The 16897-nt window shown below is 43.0% G+C and overlaps 1 long non-coding RNA gene across 1 annotated transcript; it reads right to left on the reverse strand.

The window, feature by feature from the left end:
* Positions 1 to 5420: 5420 nt before the first annotated feature.
* On the reverse strand, positions 5421 to 12846 carry LOC310710684. Its single transcript, XR_014528183.1, has 3 exons — positions 12701 to 12846; positions 9302 to 9384; positions 5421 to 5551 (listed from the first exon to the last, which is right to left on the reverse strand). It is a non-coding gene; the product is annotated as an uncharacterized lncRNA (long non-coding RNA).
* Between the last annotated feature and the right edge of the window lie 4051 nt (positions 12847 to 16897).

Genomic DNA, 16897 nt, shown 5'->3' on the forward strand with positions numbered 1-16897 from the left:
GCTTGCGGATATCTGCCCAAAGTCTGGGGCGCACTGCTTCTGCAAGTCTAGGGAGCCCTGTGGGAACTTCCTGCGGATAGCTTCCTGAAGCCTGGAGAGCGAGAGGGGTCGGTGCGCACCGACCCCTCTCGCTCTCCAGGCTTCAGCGAAAGCCTGCATTTGCCCCATAGGACACACACACATTTCCCCTTCATTTTTGGAGGGGAAAAAGTGCGTCCTATAGGGCAAAAATACGGTAAGTAATTAGGATCTTTAAGAAAAGAGCAGATTTGGTGAAAAAATCTGGCTAGGTTCTGTTCTTATCCTTTCCAATTAGTCTCTCCTGAGTATGGGGCAGATCACATAGCACAGGTCTGGGCAGGGCATTTTTTTTCAGTTGGAAATCACCGGAACTCAATTCCAGCACCTCTCAGGTGGGTTCCGACACCTCTCAGATGGGTGTATTGCCATTCTAAAGAGAACAAAGGAAGCATTCAGGGTGAGTTCTGGCACCTCTTTTTCTAGAAAAATAGCACTGAGTCTTGGCAACTTCTCTCAGTCCAAAGGCCACATTCCTTCATAGGGAACTTTCTGAGGGCTACATGCCAGTGATTAGTGGGGACACAGGCAAAAGTGGGAAGGACCAGAGGCAACAGTATTTGGAACACAGGATGCAGCTCCTCATTTGTATAGTAGGTTATATTATTGCCACACAAAAGTGAGAGGTTTATATGTGCAGACCTCTCCGTTTGCCATCCAGGCAAGAAAGAGACTTTGTCACAGTTTCCTGTGGTTTCCTATCCCTGCCACAGCACAAGGTTGCTGTGGAAAAATGGCTTCCCCAATAAGCATTCCTATCCCAGCCATAATTTTTTACAAGTGCTTATTACCGTATATGGCTTCTTCCAATTGTGTTGTGAGGCTCCATGTTCCTGCTGTCCGATATCAGCAGCCACAGGGAATGAGGCATGGAGACTTTACACATACTTGCAGTTACAATGGCTGGGGTTTTACCAATGGAAAGAGGAAGGCCATTTCTGATAGCATCCCCATGCAAATATTATATGTGCTGTCTCTCTTACTCAAGTCACTAATAGAGTTCCACAGGTGTGGAAGAGTTTGACACCTGTGTTCTTAGAAGCAGCCTACACAATCCCAGCATGACACGAGGGGCCCCTTCCTTCACCCAAGTTCTCGACCTATTGTAAGAAGAAGGGTTCCCTTGGCTTGTGGTCGGTGGGAGAAGAACACACACAACCCTTCTGCATCCTTCTCCATGTTGAGATTTACAGGCACTTGGAAGCAGCAGGAGAACCTGCCTTCAAAGCCCAGTGAGTAAACATTGTACTGGTACTCCATCCCATGCTTTGAAGGCACTCAATGGTGGTGGAAAGTTTTCTCTCCTTCCAACCACCCAAAAGTCCTGGTGGGAGGAAGATCTTTTCCTCCCTCTTCTCTTGAGTCCTATGTGTATGCCAGAAGACTTAAGAGAGAGAGAAGAGGTAATTACAAATTATGGCTGACTGGTAAAACCAGATACAAATTTTGGACCCCTGATAACAGCTCATGCTCCTAGTTCAGGGTACAGTGGTAACTCAGGTTATGTACGCTTCAGGTTACGTACGCTTCAGGTTACAGACTCCGCTAACCCAGAAATAGTACATCGGGTTAAGAACTTTGCTTCAGGATGAGAACAGAAATCGTGCTCCGGCGGCGCGGCAGCAGCAGGAGGCCCCATTAGCTAAAGTGGTACCTCAGGTTAAGAACAGTTTCAGGTTAAGAACGGACCTCCGGAACGAATTAAGTACTTAACCCGAGGTACTACTGTATATTATTGGCTGTAATTTGAGCTGGCTAAGGATCTCAGGGCAGCTGTGGGACATGGCACAATGGAACTGCTTTGATCAAAAGGAAAACTGTACCTTGGGAGCATAACCTTTACTATTAGCTCACTGAAACTTTGTTTTCTCTGTGCTGTATTAACAAAAAAAAAAATTGCCTTGTTGTTCTAATGTCCTCAAATCACCCCTTGGCACCTTCTTATTTTAGCAGCACCACACCCAGACAATGGACCTCCCCGGCTACCACATTTTCTCTACCAGAGGCAGCTGGATACTCAGAGGTTGAGCTCACTTCCCACTGTGGAGACTGTCAGTGTTCAATTGTCAGCTGGAAATAGAGTCACTGTGCCAACCATTCCAAAGGAATAGCACAGCACAATTAGTATGCTTCAAATATTTTACTGTGGGTAAGGGTTGGCCAACCTCCATAAAAATCCAGTGTTTTAAGAGGTGTTTGGTGACTCACTTGATTGTTAGAGGCCAGTGGTGGCTAGTCGCATCTTCCCCCTGAATTTTTTTTGTTATTTTGTTAATTCAAAAATGTCAAGTTTGAGTAAGAAAGGAAGCGGATCAAATGTGTGTCTGGTGTTATCACAAAACGGCTGCATTGCTCACATACAGGAACAAGTTACTGACCTGGCAGCCTGCCATTTGCATCAAATAGTAGAAGGAGGGAAAAGGAGCAGAGTGCTGCAATTTTCTCAGACCGTAATCGTGAAAGCTTGCCAAGGAGATAACGACGTGCTAATTGTTCTTATTTCTCCCATCTCTGAATCTCTAGGGACAATAAAAAAAAAAGAGACAGGAATGTACGTCCACAGGAAAAACAATCCAAAATTTACAGCCAGACAGTACATAATGACTCTGTTTTGACCCTTTAGTTCCTCTCAATACAAGCATTTCTGTAGATTACAGACATTTAGCTCTTAAAGGAAAGATAATTTTCTTGCACAGCATCCCAACCCACGAGGAGTGCGAGATTCCAGGAGTTCTGGCACTTACCCAGGTTTCATGTTTCCTTTGAAATAAAGGACAACGTAGACTGTGGTGTCTTTATGATACATGGTTTATTTGCACATATATACAACCTGAGCCTACGATGGAGGGGTTCACAGCATTAACATCCTAAGAGAGTCCTGCTTCTTCCATAGCCACCGCCTTGGAATCTGTCTGGCACAGAGCCACTTCCTTTGTTACCAGAATGGCCCATACATACTTAGAGCGTCACCACCTCACCAGGGAGCTAGCTTGGCTATTTGAGGAAGTGAATCTGTGCCAGACAGATTCAAGGCTGTGGCTCCACCTCACCAAACATAGCGAAAGGCAGCCAGAGCCCCAATTTCTCTGCCTCGAATCTCCTCCAGCATCCTCTGACCTTCTCTGGGGAAGCTTCAGAATTTTCAGTGCTTAGAAGCTCATCCAGGTATTCAGCTCATTCATGTGAGGGGGGAGAGGGGGGTTGTGCATGTCCAGTGTGTCCCTCTTGCCATCCTATGCATATTGGAGGTGGAGCTTGCACTAGGTATGGCAAGCCAATGTGGGGAGCTTCTCTGCATTGGACAGACTCCTCGATTGCCCTTTAGTGTGGACACAAGAAGGGAGTGGGGGAAGCAAGTAAGGCCCTACTTATCCCTCTTACACAGTAGGAATCATGTGATGCTGAGGTTTCAGCTAAGACTAGAGGCTGAGCGATGCTTATATGTGGCTGCTGACGCCCCTCCGCCTTGATATTTGAAAGTGACATTGCCACTTCCACAGGGGCCTAATAAAGAAGCATTTATTACAGTGCTGTGTCCAGCAGTAAAGTTTACACCCATAAAAGCAACTTTTCAAAACCTTGCAAAGCAAGATTGTACATTTAGATATAGTACAGCGGTACCTTGAGTTACAAATGCCACAGGTTACAAACGCTACAGGTTACAAACTCCGCTAATCTGGAAGAGTTACCTCGAGTTGAGAACTTTGCCCCAGGACGAGAACGGAAATTGTGTGCCGGCAGTGCAGCGGCGGCAGCGGGAGGCCCCGTTAGCAAAAGCACGCCTCTAGTTAAGAACAGTTTCAGGTAAAGAACGGACCTCCGGAACGAATGAAGTTTGTAACTAGAGGTACCACTGCAAATCATTTTTACAATATTCCACTTTCCAGTTCATATGAAATCATGACTTGTCACTGTCTCTTTCTTTTCATAGTGAGTTGTTTTAGCTATCAAGGTAAACTTCCAGAGTTTGTCCGCCTGTTCTTTTGTTGAACATCAAATTAGTAATCTCTAAAACATTTTTACATTTATATCCAATGAGTTCAGTGTGTTGTACGTAGTTCTCCTCCTCGCCAATTAAATTCTTGCAACAACTCAATAACAATCTCATTGATCCACCCAAAATGACCTCCTTGTGATGTCTGATTTTGATTGTAGGTTGGCAGATACACACCCAATGGACTGGACCACCATACTTTGAATATAAAAAAGAGAGCATGGATACTCAAAGTATTAACAGAACATCATCTTGGTTCTTCCACAATAATCTCCTGAAATCCTCAGCCGCTTCCTACTCTGACTTATGCTGAGGATATTAGCCTGATGCAAAATTGGCCTGAGATAATACATACAAATGTAGCCTCCTATATTTGTGCATGCAGTATTAAGTCTTTTGCTCCGTTCAAATAGATTTTGGTATTAATAAACAACAAATACAAGTACAACCACAGTGGTTGAGCAGTCAGCAGATTTCATTTAATTCCAAAAAGGTCTGCTCAAGTGTCATTGTCAATTTATTACAGTAGCTTTGATTCTTCTCACTTCTGTACCAACTGGCACTCAGCAAAATGTGGATCTATTAAATGTGATTGATGCTTGGTATCCCTGCATGAAATTGGAAAGATACAACTTTTTCATTTCGTTGTTTGATTAGCTTTGGCAATTTCCTCCAAAGGCTTGAGGCACATAAGATAGTCACATAGTCACGAAGTACGATTGTGTGACTCATGGTAGCAGAAATTATTGTAGCGTCTCGCAGGAGAAACACAGCTGCAACGCATTTCAATCTGTTTAAATGGTTGAGAAACAGATTGGAAGCAGCAGTTCAGTTTTTAGCCGCTCCATGTCCCTGGTGTGTTGATGGAGTTATACTTACTTAATGATGTTAGTTATGAGTATTTCATCTGCTTTAATTCCAGTGGCTTTGATTCTCTGGACTGTCAACCTGGGGAAGCTATCAAGCTGCCTGAGGCTGCATATTGATTTTACAGGGCAATACAAAACGAAAGATTCTGTGTTTATTATTATTTTTATTTATCTGCTGTAGTTCAGTACCACATACTTAACTGTCAAGGGAGCAAAGAGTGGATGGTTGGCATTTATCTTTCAATTGCTTGAGCTTCAGTTACAAATCAGCGACACTCTGGAGACTACGCTTACCCTCTAGCACCCACCCTGCAGCATTCTGTCCTACTGCTCCTGGAAGTTCCTGACATAGACTTGTTTATCTGTGCCCTTGTTAGGCTGGGGGAAGTTTTCCATCCCAGGCAGTCTAAAAATGCAATGGATTACACACGTGCAGGTTCTTCCTTCTAATTTTGATTTTGATTTGGCTCAATGCTCTGTGTGGTTTTCCTTATTTCTCAAAGGCAGATCAGTACCCTGTGATCATCTCAAGTTGCTGCACGGAGAGATTCGGTTAGGTTTCCTCTGCGGCTGTCTTTGTAGCAAATTCAGCATTGCTGAAAGCAGTTTCCTTAAAAAAAATGTAAAGAATAGTGGTAATCAGACCTAACTTCTGCATATGAGCTGTTGCTTGTCTGCCACACCAGACACTCACGTGGTGGCTTGGTAAAAGAACTTCTTGTACTAGTCTTGCATGGAGGAACATGTGAAAGGAGTATCTGATAATACTTCTAGTTGTCTTAATTTGCTCCATCTTGTTTTGTTTGGGGCCAGTCCAGATCAAGGTAACTATTCACAAGGTGGAAGATTCTGTATTTTATTGCTGGTACTTTCTCTGCTCTACATGCTGCTTTTTAGGGCCATTTTACACACTAAATTATGAAAGTACAGTGGTACCTTGGGTTACATATGCTTCAGGTTACAGACGCTTCAGGTTACAGACTCCGCTAACCCAGAAATATTACCTCGGGTTAAGAACTTTGCTTCAGGATGAGAACAGAAATCGTGCTCCGGCAGCGCGGCGGCAGCAGGAGGCCCCATTAGCTAAAGTGGTGCTTCAGGTTAAGAACAGTTTCAGGTTAGGAACAGACCTCCAGAACAAATTAAGTACTTAACCCGAGGTACCACTGTAATGCCTCTTGATGGAGACTGATTGCAGCACTAATGGGAGGTAAAGAAGTTTTGGTGTTTTTCCCATACCTTCATTTGGTGGGAAGTGGGAACGTCCATGTTAAGAACATTACAACCATAAGGATGTTGAATTCTTAAAGAATAGAAACCTTTCCTAGTGAACACAACCCGAAAAAACACAACCTGAAGCGGCTATAACCTGAGGTATGACTGTAGTAACAACAACAACAACAACAACAACAACAACAACAACAACAACAGTTGTTGTTGTTGTTGTTAAAGTCTGTATCATTGTGAGGCACTAAATAACATCTATTAGGCATTCAACCAGAATTCACTTCCCTCATCCCCATAAGGAGAGTTGGATACTATCATTACTTTTAGTGGGCCATTTGATCTGTGATTGCTCGCTCACACTTGCAACTCATTATTTTACGCAATATATAATTAACTTCTGAAATGTGCTGCAACAAGATGTGCTCTTGGTTTAGTTAGTATTAAAGGAAGATTAGGCAAAATTCGTGGAGGATAGCTCCATCTGTCAATTGCCATCAGCTACAATAGGTACGTGAAAGCTCCATGCTCAGAAGCAATGTACTTCTGAATACCAGTTAAGGGGGGGGGGGGACAAACAACTAAGGTGGTTCCTGTGTTCATGCCCCACATGTGGTCCTCCTGTATGCACCCAACTGGCCTCCATGGGCAACAGGATGGTGCCCTTTTCCTTATTCTGCAAGTCTTATGCTATTCTTTGTAAAACAGGTGCCTGTTGTAACTTTGCTGCGTTGGCAAGCTGGCAGTCAGCTATGCGTTACAAGAAAAAGAAAACAGCACTGGTAATAACAGATTTGGTGGTAAGGATTGCCCTTTTTTAAGGTTAAAGGAGGAACCAAATTTCAGTGTATATCAACCACATATATAATTATCATTCCAGCTGCAAATAAATATATCCCCATGGTGGTTAGAAAAGGGTGTCTCTTTGTTAGGGTCTCATTTCTTCATATGAGACTACAGACAATAATAATGCTGGCATTTTTGCCATCAGCTGTCACATTTCCAGAAAACGATATAAATACGCAACCGTTTTCAAGGCAGCTACTTTGTGTGCACAGCTCAGTGATTTCCAAATCCTTTGGTTGGTTTACTCATTTGAAGCCAACGCTTTTAGCTGAAATTCTTCCATCTCTCTGTCTCCCCAATTGCAGACGTCAATACCAATTTGAATTCTTGAACACCCACAATGATGGAACTTCATCTTATTCCAAACAGTGTGTGATTGAAGACGCAGGTCACCTCCAAAGGATGTACTTATTGAGCATTCATCCTGATTTCTTTCCAAAGAGCTTGCACAGAAATTATACAACCCACTGTTTTACAGAGCATTCATCATGATTGGTTTGTGTTAGGGTTGTACATTTGTTATACTACTCTAGTGCATTTTCCCGTCACCTCCCTTATCATATTGTATAATGAGTGCTTCAATTCTCTTTAATTGGGGAAACCTGAATTTTCTAATATGCGATTGAATCCCTCCTGCAAAATAGTGGCAGTCTGAAGGTAACCTAGGACACAATGTTCCAGATGTCGTGCACAGGTATTAAAAATGTTGAAAACCAAAATTGAGAACCCGTGTGTAAGGGGCACTTAATGACCTCTGCATCAAATAATGAATTGCAAGGTTTAGTAAGGAGAGAACATAAGAATTAGTCTCATGAACATGATAACAGCAGGCCGCTATTATATGCTGGGAAGTGGTATTTCTAAACCAAACCAAAAGTAAGTGAATGGATGGGAAATTCTGGCAAGTAATTGTTGTGACAAAAGGGAAAAAGGCAACAACAAGGTCATTTTACAGCAAGTTAGAATCCACTTACTGAATATTGTAGAAAGAAAAAATTGCTCCCTCTTTCCTTTTTTTTTTTTAAAAAAAAAAAATCTCCGGAGATATCAGGTATTTTAATGACATTTGTTATGTGGTGTATGATGATGATAAGTGTCCTATAGGATAAAAAATTCCTTCCAGTAGCACCTTAGAGACCAACTAAGTTTATTATTAGTATGAGCTTTCGTGTGCATGCACACTTCTTCAGATCTGAAGGAGTGTGCATTCACACAAAAGCTCATACCAATAACAAACTTAGTTGGTCTCTAAGGTGCTACTGGAAGGAATTTTGTTTGTTTGTTTCAACTACGGCAGACCAACACGGCTACCTACCTACAACTGTCCTATAGGATGTTAGCTAAAATAACTGGCAGACAGATTTTACCCAGATGCTCCTTTTTGCTCTATTTTCCATTTTCCTCATATGGCATGATTGTTGTTTTCTTTTTGTAAATGATGTTATAGGAATCTATCTCTATCTATCTATCTATCTATCTATCTATCTATCTATCTATCTATCTATCTATCTATCTGTGATCTATTTATCTATCTGTTCTCTATCTATCTATCTATCTATCTATCTATCTATCTATCTATCTATCTATCTATCTATCTATGAAGTAAAATTGAATGAATGCATGAGCTATTATGGGTCAAATACCACTGAGACCTTTTAGGTCATCTTCTCAAAGCATCTCAAATGCAGTGCCATTTAGTGGGGGGTAGGGCACACAGTCAGAGCTAATTTACATACCATATTTTGGCTGGGGAAACTCAACCTGATGGTTGGGAAACAAACAAACAAACAAACAAACAAATAAAATAAAATAAATTAATTAATATTATTTTAAATCAGTACTTTACCAACTACTGTCCTTCTTAACGCTGCAACACACAAATCATGCAAACTGGTATTACCACACTGCAAAACTAAGTTTTGAAGAATTTGTACAGCTTGACCTGTTCTTTCCTTGGGAGAACTGAAAGCCAAATGTTGCCAGTGGTCATGAAGCAATGCACCATTAGAACCACCCAGTATATAAGTTCATGCTGAGAGTAGGATGGCTGCCAAAAATTAAGCAGATATATTATTGCTGCGTATTAAGCCAACTGCCCATTGGTTACCTGAATGAAAGAACTTTGTTTTCTCTCTCTCCTGTATTTTCCTTAAACTGGTATTGCAGCAAAAATGGGGGGAAATCCAAGTACAATATATCCTTGAGAGTGGACACTCAAAGGAGCACACTGTGCACCTTCATAAAACATACTGAAATAATTAGTTTTATTTATCAGAGAACAAATACATACCCCAAAGAAGTTGACTGCTGCAATGATTGCCAAGAACATCTGAACTTGGATTTTCCATACCTCAGGCCTACCTTAAACAAAAGCTACCAAACAAGGTTCAGCCAGAATTTTACAGAGCATGCAATACTAGAAGACAAATAACAATATAAAATAATCCAATTTTCAAAATAATAATTAATTGATGCACCATCAAGGACTGGTGGATCACTTTCTTTGTTTTTAAGGTATGCTCAAGCCTTCTAAAAGTAACATTAGATTTTAGCAATGATTTTTTTTTGGGGGGTGGGCAGTATGAAAGCCGTATTAAAAATGCTTTGCTGGTGTGGAGAGCATAATGCATAGCTGTCAACTTTTCCCTTTTCTTGTGAGGAATCCCATTTGGAATAAGGGAATTTCCCTTAAAAAAGGGTAAAGTTGACAGCTATGAAAATGGGGAAAATATAGAATCATAGAATCATAGAGTTGGAATAGACCACAAGGGCCATCGAGTCCAACCCCCTGCCAAGCAGGAAACACCATCAGAGCACTCCTGACATATGGTTGTCAAGCCTCTGCTTAAAGACCTCCAAAGTAGGAGACTCCACCACACTCCTTGGCAGCAAATTCCACTGTCGAACAGCTCTTACTGTCAGGAAGTTCTTCCTAATGTTTAGGTGGAATCTTCTTTCTTGTAGTTTGGATCCATTGCTCTGTGTCCGCTTCTCTGGAGCAGCAGAAAACAACCTTTCTCCCTTCTCTATATGACATCCTTTTATATATTTGAACATGGCTATCATATCACCCCTTAACCTCCTCTTCTCCAGGCTAAACATGCCCAGCTCCCTTAGCCGTTCCTCATAAGGCATCGTTTCCAGGCCTTTGACCATTTTGGTTGCCCTCCTCTGGACATGTTCCAGTTTGTCAGTGTCCTTCTTGAACTGTGGTGCCCAGAACTGGACACAGTACTCCAGGTGAGGTCTGACCAGAGCAGAATACAGTGGCACTATTACTTCCCTTGATCTAGATGCTATACTCCTATTGATGCAGCCCAGAATTGCATTGGCTTTTTTAGCTGCCGCGTCACACTGTTGGCTCATGTCAAGTTTGTGGTCAACCAAGACTCCTAGATCCTTTTCACATGTACTGCTCTCAAGCCAGGTGTCACCCATCTTGTATTTGTGCCTCTCATTTTTTTTGCCCAAGTGCAATACTTTACATTTCTCCCTGTTAAAGTTCATCTTGTTTGTTTTGGCCCAGTTCTCTAATCTGTCAAGGTCGTTTTGAAGTGTGATCCTGTCCTCTGGGGTGTTAGCCACGCCTCCCAGTTTGGTGTCATCTGCAAATTTGATCAGGATGCCCTTGTGTCCATCATCCAAGTCGTTGATAAAGATGTTGAATAAGACCGGGCCCAAGACAGAACCCTGTGGCACCCCACTAGTCACTCTTCTCCAGGATGAAGAGGAACCATTGATGAGCACCCTTTGGGTTCGGTCAGTCAGCCAGTTACAAATCTACAAATATGTGTTGAATGAAAAAAGAAAATGATGTTTCTATGTCCATGAAAAAAATTACTTATTTCTATCAGTTCTGTTTCATGTGGATTGTTTGCGTTTTAACTAACTTGAAAGGCTTGGACCCAGCAAACATAAAAAGTAGTTCTTCCCCTGTGGCCTATCTCATGTCTTATCATGGCCTCTGTGAACAGCTAGGTAAATAAGCCTCTTTCAGGTTATTTCCTATGAACCTCTGATCCTTAATCATGCAAAAGAGAAAGAAAGCAGAGGAAAGGCACTTGAAAGGAATACTCTGGAAAATGGTAAAACTTCACACTTGCATTGAAGGCAACTGAAGCAAGAGCTGCTTTGAGCTTCATACTTGGATATACCCTTGCCATATGCTCTTTGTTTGGCGATAGGCAAGCCTAGAAGGGAAGTTTCAAAAGCTTTGGCAAGGCTGGCCACTCTAGAGGCTTATGAAAACACAAATAACTTGAGGGTTGAGTGCATGGGTAGGCAAACTAAGGCCCAGGGGCCGAACGTGGCCCAATCGCCTTCTAAATCCAGCCCGCGGATGGTCCGGCCCACAGCGTGTTTTTACAAGAGTAGAATGTGTCCTTTTATTTAAAATGCATCTCTGGGTTATTGTGGGGCATAGGAATTCGTTCACTCCCCCCCAAAAATATAGTCCCCCCCCAAAGGTCTGAGGGACTGTGGACCAGCCCCCTGTTGAAAAAGTTTGCTGACCCCTGGTTGAGTGTTTCAAAACAGATTCAGGCTGTTTTGTGTGGGTTGTTGGTGGTCAGTTTAATGCTAGTAAGAGGATGGCGTGGGGGGTGGGGGCTTCTAGCATTTCTGCATTTGTTACCTGCCTTGCAATGCAATCATCTGCAGATTTACACAGAAGTAAGCTCCTCTATGTTCTGCGGACCTTACTCCTTAGTGTCTTTGGGATTGCAGCTTGAATATATCTGTATGCACTAAACAAAAACCAGATTTGTCATTGACTTTGCCAGAGCTAGCATGACAGGGTATGCTATCTCAGGTGGGTTGTGGTCACTGCCCCCCCCCCCCCCCCGCATCTGGTCCTTGCTGCAGAGGCAGACTTTAGTTATATGGTGCACTGAGTGAGGACAAAACTTGGCACTCCTTAACTTTGAGTAGGTACGTGTATAAATATAGGTGGTGGTGGTTATTCTGCATGCCCTTGGACCTGCACCTTATGCAGGGAAACTTCCTGCACCACCCTAAATCTGGTGCTGCTTCCACCACCACTTTCCCCCACCTTCTCCATTCCCTGCTGCCTCTCCCTCAGTCATCCTCCTTCCAGCTGTGCATCCCTGCTGTGTCATCCTCACTCCCATAGGTGCCATCTACGCGGGCCTGCGGGGGCCCAGGCACCCCCAAATTTTCAACGAAGAGGCCGGACCCAACTGCGCACATGTGCATGCCACGGTGATGTCGGCATGCCCCTGACGCGCAGCGCAAATTAATAATGCAGAGTTTTTAATTGAAACAAAGATTTACTGAGTTAAAGAAAAAATTCTTCATGGTTTCAAACAGTTTGACTGAGATTGCATACTGACTCTGCTCACCTCAGCTGAGGTAGAGTGACTCTGGCTGAAATCTTACAGAGAGCACAAAGTGAAACTGGCTGCTAAGTCACATGTCAGAGTGACTCAACAGTTAGCAGTTAGGCCTGAATAACTTTAGTAGGCCCAAATGATTGTGCAGTCCCAGCACTTCCCAGCCTGCTTTGCTGCTTCTGCTCTCATGCGTCTTTGTCACATGACAGCCCTGGGCCCCCTCTGTTGCGGCGGCAAGGCAGTGCGCCTGCTCACCACTCAATATCACAATGGTGGGAAATACTGTGTAAAGTTTAACAGCATCTATTAAGCGTAGTAAAGTGCATTAGACTGCTAACCTGTCTTTGCTGCAGGTGGTGATGCTTTGGCGGTGATGCAGGCATTCTCTGTTTCCATCTTGACCACAATGTTTCCTTTTGAGGAAGGGCTCCTACCTCAAAGTGAGGAGTATTGGACCTGGAGACGTCTTTAGGACCACTGCAGATTGCATCCTTGCAGCAGCGGCAGCGGTGGTGTTCCATAGTAAGCACACAAGCAGTGGAGGCAACAGGTGGCGGGGTGGCGGTTGGCTGACAGCCATGGTGTTGGTGGCAGGCAGACAAGACCATGGGAGCCTCATCCGCCACCCTGTGTCACATGCCTCACCTGACCTTGCAGCGGAGAAAAAGGGCACAATATTTTATTTAAGTGCTTCAATGCTGTATGTTTTTTTTTGTATTGTGTCCAAATTTCTTCTGAAAGCCAGTGTCTTCGAGTATAAAAAGGCTATACTAAGCTACTTGGCCACATGGCAGTTTTGGAACAAATCCGTTATGCTGGATGACTCATGACTCTAGCTCTTTTCTTTGGGGGGTGGGGCGGGTGGGAATCCTAATTCAGTAAAAAAAATACTCAATTTCATCTTATCCCAAGAGTAGTAGTAAAAATGAAAGTTTTTACGTGAACAAAATGGCCACTTTCAAACACTTGCTCTAAGAACTAATTATTTTTTTTAAAAAAGATTCCTGTTTAGCTGACTGCAGATTGTCTCATTTTCCATTTTTAGAGATTTTTCTGTCCCTTAGATTTATGCTGGAAACAAACAATTATGCAAGGCTCCCCCTGCCCTGCAGTATCTGCCTCATTGCCAGTGGAAGTCCAGCAACATATTATTTCAACTTAACACTCCAGCATACTTGCATGTAGGGTTCTCGCATGTGGACACCCTAATGTTGTTTCCCCACTGCCTTGTTGCATTTGCATTTCAAACATGCAAGTTTGAAAAAGCTATTAAAAAATGCCTTGACATCGGTCCTCTTCTAGATGCTTATTCTGGAGGCCTCTGGGGAACGTGGCTCAAACGACTGGCAGGCTAAGGAGAGAATGATGGATTACTTTTCAGCTGTCCACACAAAATATGACCTCCATTGAAATAGCCAGCTTTGGTTTCTGTCACTGACATAACCCTTATCACACTTTTCTTCCAAGCTCTTAAAAATAATGGGAAAGATTATTCTAGTCTGATCCCATTAGGTAGATATTACACTTTTCATAACGTTCTGAGATCATTGATATGAGGTGTTTTGTTTCTTTATTTTTATATAAAAAAATATCTCTCCCATAGAAAAAAAACGGGATGCAGTTTCAGGCCCTTGGTCCTCTGAATGCTTTGGTTTGGCAAGTCTCACTGTGGTGCATTCCAATTGCTTTCTGTTTTCTTCTTGGCTGCATTGTTCTTGGAAAAGTATGAGTTTGACATTAGTAATACAACCAAAACAGAACTTTTCCATGTGGCTTTTACATTGTTGAGCCGGCGTGCTGTGGCTTTGAAAGCCCAATAAAAGAGGTTGCGTAACAGGGATTACAGATTAATCGGTGGCATGAAATACTGAGATTGAAGAGTATGATTATTATTTTTTATAGTGGTCATTTATGTTGTCAATGTGTCTGCCGCAGACTCCCAAGTATTATTTTTTCAATTTCACCTTGAGTCGTAATGTTCTTTGTGGGATCATTTAGGTAAATGGTTGCTGCAGGGTGCTGATGTCACTTTATTCAGTACTGCAGAATAAATTGACGTGGCGGGGGGGGGGGGGGGAATGTGTAATCTATTCATTGCACAGATGCATTGTGTTGGCATTTTGCCTAGTGACACTTGCACAATTTTAAACAAATCTGGCAATGTGTGAAATGTAACAATATCTCAATATTGGTGAAATGCAACAATATGATATGCAGAATGGGGCATTGCCCCATGTGTCGTGCCCCTGAAATTGGTTTTGGAGAGGTCAAGAGAGCCCCAGAGCAGTGCGGAGGGGGAGAAAGAGAGGGGGGAAAGTCTTCTGACCGGCAAGGTGATATGGTTTCTCTGTCAGAACGTTTGCAATCGTGCATCACTGAATTCCATCTGTTTATTTCAGGCACCCACTTAATGCTTGGACGGTAGGGGCAGGAGCCAGATGAGCCAGATGTCATCAGGGCAGGGCCAGAGTTGCAGCCCCTTAGCAGCTTTCTATATGCATTGCTCCCACACAAAGTAATATTTGAAGGGGTCCACACAGTGAATGGTAAAGGCAGGAGTCAAGCAATTGCCTTGGCAAATAAATATTGTTATAAGTTTGTGTGTGCCAGATTCTTCTAAATTCCTGGATTCAGTAAGCGTTAGAATTTAATCAAGGCTTGCAGTGTTTAGCTGAGTGCTAGACTGCTCTAATCTCTAGATCTAAGTGTTAAAAGCTAATTAAGCTTTTCCTCTAGTAAGCTCTGGGTGATGGGGCAAATGCGATGAGCATCAAAGGAGCTTGCTGAGAGAAGGCGGGTAGGGCCCTTCCCTTCTAGATGTGACCTAATCGAAAGACACTGAATAACATCTTATCTTTTGAGAGTAAAATAATGATACCGTATATGCATGATGTATGATATATGAATGTAAGGGGTTCACTAAATTTTGCTACATCATTTTCAGCTGTTTAGCCCTTTTGTTCATCTGTATGCGGCTTTAAAGGAAATGAGGATCATAAATTGGAAGATATGCCCCACGCTGTCCTCTGGTAACATTTGGATTCCATCTGTTGTATTCCATTAACAGAACGCCATACCTGATAATTAGTCACAGAACATTTGTTCTTCTTGTGTTCTGCAAGAGAAAACTGAGAAGAGAGATCTGGGAGAAACAGTTTCAGGTTTTGTACCCAAAGACACATTGAGCGGTTGGGCTTTTAGAATCTCCCCTGGATCATGAAGAGTTTTAAGCCTAGATGACCAAGCAATTGCAGGCAGTTAAGATCAACTGCATTTGTTGTCTCCCCAGTCTTTGTTTTCTGCCCTAGACCTTACTAGTGAAATAAATAGAAGAAGCCTTTCCTGGCTATCAGACATGACTAGCTTTAAGCAGTCCCTCTGGCCCATTAACTTTCTCCTGTCCAAACCTCCACAAATTTAGAACAAGATCAGCATAATACTTCATTTTGGGTCTTCTGTTCTGTAAGAAAAGCAATTTTGACAGCCTGACATGTCAAATATCTCCAAAGGAAACTTCTACTGCCATGGACCATGTTGAAGCTAGTTCAGGCCTCTTTTTAAAGCTCAAGTTAACTCCTGAAATTTTGAGTCTTCCAAGGGACCCCTTTGAACCTTTTAAAGGCGCTGTGGGTTAAACCACAGAGCCCAGGACTTGCTGATCAGAAGGTTGGCGGTTCGAATCCCCGCTACAGAGTGAGCTCCCGTTGCTCGGTCCCTGCTCCTGCCAACCTAGCAGTTCGAAAGCACGAAGTGCAAGTAGATAAATAGGTACCGCTCTGGCAGGAAGGTAAACGGTGTTTCTGTGTGCTGCTCTGGTTCGCCAGAAGCGGCTTAGTCATGCTGGCCACATAACCCGGAAGCTGTACGCCTGCTCCCTCAGCCAATAAAGCGAGATGAGCGCCGCAACTCCAGAGTCGGTCACGACTGGACCTATTGGTCAGGGGTCCCTTTACTATTGCAAATATGTGCATATTATTATCTTCCACAGTCTTCATGGCAGGGATGGGGAATTTGTGGGCCTCCAGACGTTGCTGGACTCCAGCTCCCATTAGCGGCAGCCAGCATGGTCAGTGGTTGATGGGGGTTATAGATCAACAATACCTGGAGGGCCACAAGAGAAGAAAACTGTGAATGGGCACCACTGTTCTTAAGCTGAGCACTCTGGATTCTAAAACGACATTTCATAATAATGTGAACTGCTCAGTTTGTCAAATGTCTTGTTTCTGAGGTCACTGACTTGAAACTTGACACCACTGATGAGATTAGCCTGTCATGCAGGGCGCTGAGCACCAAATGTCTGGGTTTTGCTTCCACTGGCAGTGGCTCCAGAGACAGGAGAAAAAAAACAGCTCATAAATTTTTCTGAAATCTAACATTTCTCAAAGCTCAGAGCAGTTTTTGGCTACTTTTTCAAGCAACCTTGTTTAAAGTCTTTTGCAGGGTATGAGTGTAAATAGGTAGCAAAAATAACATGAAATATTCAGTGGAATCAAGGTTAAATTGTCTGTCAGGCAGCGTCCTCTGTCAGCAGCATA

The sequence above is a fragment of the Podarcis liolepis genome (assembly GCF_965112155.1).
Source record: "Podarcis liolepis genome assembly, chromosome: 1".
Taxonomy (NCBI): Eukaryota; Metazoa; Chordata; class Lepidosauria; order Squamata; family Lacertidae; genus Podarcis; species Podarcis liolepis.